This window comes from Malurus melanocephalus, unplaced genomic scaffold (genome assembly GCF_030028575.1).
Source record: "Malurus melanocephalus ecotype Western Australia unplaced genomic scaffold, MMel_1.1 scaffold_3944, whole genome shotgun sequence".
Lineage (NCBI taxonomy): Eukaryota > Metazoa > Chordata > Aves > Passeriformes > Maluridae > Malurus > Malurus melanocephalus.
This window is the reverse complement of record NW_026627176.1, coordinates 1-4,810: the sequence shown is the minus strand read 5'-3', so window position 1 is coordinate 4,810 and position 4,810 is coordinate 1. Positions and strand designations below refer to the sequence as shown.

Here is a 4,810-nt window from a genome sequence, read left to right as displayed (position 1 = left end):
CCCCCAATCCCATAAATCCCATAAATCCCATAAACCCCATAAATCCCATACTCAGATTCCAATCGGACAGGGTGTCATCGTCGTCCTCGTCGTTGCCGTCACCCCATAAATCCCCCATAAACCCCATAAACCCCATAAATCCAATCCCATACTCAGGTTCCAATCGGACAGGGTGTCACTGTCACCCCCAATCCCATAAATCCCCCATAAATCCCATACTGAGGTTCCAGTCGGACAGGGTATCACTGTCACCCCATAAACCCCATAAATCCCATAAATCCCCCATAAATCCCATAAATCCCATAAATCCCATACTCAGATTCCAATCCGACAGGGTGTCACTGTCACCCCATAAACCCCATAAATCCCATAAACCCCATACTGAGGTTCCAATCCGACAGGGTGTCATCGTCGTCCTCGTCGTCCCCGTCACCCCATAAACCCCACAAATCCCATAAACCCCACAAACCCCATAAATCCCATAAATCCCATACTCAGGTTCCAATCGGACAGGGTGTCATCGTCGTCCTCGTCGTCGCCGTCCCCATCGCCGTCCCCTCCGCGCTGCTCCTCGTGTCCCAGCGTCACCGTGCGCGATTTGTGGAACCGCGGTTTGATGTCCTGGTCACTGTCGGGGACAGCCTCGTCCTCCTCCACGTCACCCTGGGGTGGCACCAGGGGACAGCGTCACAGCGGGTGGGGACATTAATATCGTGACATGGTGTCAATATCGGGACATTGTGATAACGGGACATTGTCATAACGGGATGGGACAGTGTCATATCGTGACATGGTGTCAATATCGTGACATTGTCATAGCGGGTGGGGACATTATCGTGACATGGTGTCAATATCGTGACATTGTCATATCGNTATCGTGACATTGTCATATCGGGACATGGTGTCAATATCGTGACATTGTCATATCGGGACATTGTCATATCAGGACAGTGTCATAGCGGGAGGGGACATTATCGTGACATGGTGTCAATATCGTGACATTGTCATATCGGGACAGCGTCATAGCGGGAGGGGACATTATCGTGACATGGTGTCAATATCGGGACATTGTCATAGCGGGACATGGCATCCATATCGTGACATTGTCATAACGGGAGGGGACATTATCGTGACATAGTGTCAATATCGTGACATTGTCATATCAGGACAGCGTCATAGCGGGAGGGGACATTATCGTGACATGGTGTCAATATCGTGACATTGTGATAACGGGAGGGGACAGCGTCACAGCAGGAGGGGACATTATCGTGACATGGTGTCAATATCGTGACAGTGTCATATTGCGACATTGTCATATCGGGACATTGTCATAGCGGGAGGGGACAGTGTCACAGCGGGTGGGGACATTATCGTGACATTGTCATATCAAGACAGTGTCACAGCAGGTGGGGACAGTGTGTCGTGACATGGTGTCAATATCATGACATTGTCATAACAGGAGGGGACATTATCGTGACATGGTGTCAATATCATGACAGTGTCATATCGTGACATTGTCATATCGTGACATGGTGTCAATATCGTGACAGTGTCATATCAGGACATTGTCATAGCGGGAGGGGACATTATCGTGACATGGCATCGATATTGTGACATTGCCATATCACAACATTGTCATATCGGGACATGGTGTCAATATCGTGACATTGTCATATCAGGACATTGCCATAACGGGAGGGGACAGTGTGTCATGACATTGTCATATCGTGACATTGTCATATCGGGAGGGGACAGAGTCACAGTGGGAGGGGACAGCGTGTCGTGACATGGCGTCAATATCGTGACATGGCGTCAATATCGTGACATTGTCATATCAGGACAGTGTCATAGTGGGAGGGGACATTATCGTGACATGGCATCGATATCGTGACATTGCCACATCGCAACATTGTCATATCGTGACATGGCGTCAATATCGTGACATTGTGATAACGGGAGGGGACAATGTCAGATCGGGAGGGGACAGTGTGTCGGGACATGGTGTCAATATCGTGACATTGCCATATCACGACATTGTCATATCGTGACATGGTGTCAATATCGTGACATTGTGATAACGGGATGGGACATCATGTCGGGACATGGCATCAATACTGTGACATTGTGATAACGGGATGGGACATCGTATCGTGACATCATTATATCGGAATAGGACATTGTCAAATTGGGACATGACATCATATTGTGACATTGTCATAGTGGGATAGGACATCGTATTGGGACATTGTCATAACGGGATGGGACATCATATCATGACATCATCGTATCGGGATATAACATTGTCATATCGGGAGGGGACATTGTCACAGTGGGAGGGAACATGGTACTGTGACACAGCATCAATATCGTGACATTGTCATATCAGGATGGGACATTGTGTCGTGACATCATTATATCGAGATGGGACATTGTCATATCGGGACATGGTGTCAATATCGTGACATCGTCATATCGGGATGGGACATCATATTGTGACATTGTCATATTAGGATGTGACATTGTCATATCGGGAGCGGACAATGTCATAACGGGATGGGACATTATCATATCGGGACATGGTGTCAATATCGTGACATTGTGATAACGGGGTGGGACATCGTATCGTGACATCATCGTATCGGGATGTGACAGTGTCGTATCGGGAGGGGACAGCGTCACAGCGGGAGGGGACAGTGTCATATCGTGACATGGCGTCAATATCGTGACATGGCGTCAATATCGTGACATTGTCATATCGTGACATTGTCATATCGGGACATGGTGTCAATATCGTGACATTGTGATAACGGGATGGGACATCGTATCGTGACACTGTCACATTGGGATGGGACATTGTCATTTCGTGACATTGTCATATCGGGACATGGTGTCAATATCGTGACATTGTCATATCGTGACATTGTCATAACGGGAGGGGACAGCGTGTTGGGACATTGTCACATCGTGACATTGTCACATCGGGACATGGTGTCAATATTGTGACATTGTCATATCGTGACATTGTCATAGTGGGAGGGGACAGCGTGTTGGGACATTGTCACATCGTGACATTGTCATATCAGGACAGTGTCATATCGTGACATTGTCATATCATGACATTGTCATATCGGGAGGGGACAGCGCGTCAGGACATTGTCATATCAGGAGGGGACAGTGTCAGATCGAGAGGGGACAGTGTCATAACGGGAGGGGACATTATCGTATCGTGACATTGTCATATCGTGACGTGACATCATCATATCGTGATGGGACATCACGTCGGGATGGGACATTGTATTGCGACATTGTCATGACAGGATGGGACATCGATATCATGACATCATCGTATCGGGATATGACATCATTGTATCGGGATATGACATCATCGTGTCGGGATATGACATCATCCTATCGGGATATGACATCATTGTATCGGGACATGACATCATTGTATTGGGATATGACATCATCATATCAGGATATGACATTGTATCAGGACATGACATCATCGTATCAGGATATGACATCATCGTATCGGGATATGACATTGTCATATCGTGACATTGTATTGGGATGTGACAGTGTCATATCAGGATGGGACATTATCATAACGGGATGTGACAGTGTCAGATCGGGATGTGACAGTGTCATAGCGGGAGGGGACAGCGTATCGTGACATGGCATCAATACCGTGACATTGTCATAATGGGATGGGACATCATTGTATCGTGACATGGTGTCAATATCGTGACATTGCCATATCGGGATGAGACAGCATATCGGGACATGGTGTTGATATTGTGACATTGTCATATTGGGATGTGACGTTATATCGTGACATTGTACTGGGATGTGACATTGTCATATCGCGATGGGACAATGTCATATCATGACATGGCATGAATATCATGACGTTGTCACAGCGCGACAGGGCATTGTCATATTGGGCTGTGATCATCATTGTATCAAAGTGTGATGTCATTGTATCGGGATGTGACACGATCGTATCAGGACATGACATCAATATTGTGACATGACATCATCGTATCGGGATGTGACATCATGGCATCATGACATGATCACATTGTGATACGACATTATTGTATCGGGATGTGACACCGTCGTATCGTGACATCGTTATTTTGGGATGTGACATAATCATATTGTGATATGGCATCATCTTATCGTGACATGACATCATTCTATCCCCATATGACATCACCGTATCATGATGTGACATCATATTGTGACATCATCATATAGTGATGTGACATCATCCTATTCCCACACGGCGTCATCATATCGTGACCTTACGTCATCGTATCGTGACACGCCACCATCATATTACAACATGGCATCGATCATATCACAATGTGACATCATCATATCACGACACGACATCATCATATCGTGACATGACATAATTAGGTTGCTAGGTGATGTCATATCGTGACTGACATCATCGTACCGTGACGTGACATCGTTGTATCGTGACACGACCTATCGCGACTGACATCATAATATCGTGACACGATGTCATCGTATCGTGACATGACATCATTGTATCGTGACATTACATCATCGTATCATGGCATGACGTCACCATATCGCGACATGACGTCACCGTACGGTGACATTCCCCCCCGGATCAGACAGTACGAACACGAGTGACCATCACAGGGGTCAGTCCAGGAGTGTCATCATCTCCGTGGGGACATCCCAGGGTCACCAATGTCCCCAAAGTGTCCCCGAAGTGTCATCCCAGTGTCACCAGAGCTCCCCAATGTCCCCAATGTCCCCATTGTCCCCA

The 4,810-nt window shown here is 46.9% G+C and overlaps 1 non-coding gene across 1 annotated transcript; it reads right to left on the bottom strand.

The window, feature by feature from the left end:
* Positions 1–4,643: 4,643 nt before the first annotated feature.
* LOC130588257 (small nucleolar RNA SNORD41) lies at positions 4,644–4,710 on the bottom strand. The gene has a single exon (XR_008966924.1). It is a non-coding gene; the product is annotated as a small nucleolar RNA SNORD41 (small nucleolar RNA).
* Positions 4,711–4,810: the final 100 nt, after the last annotated feature.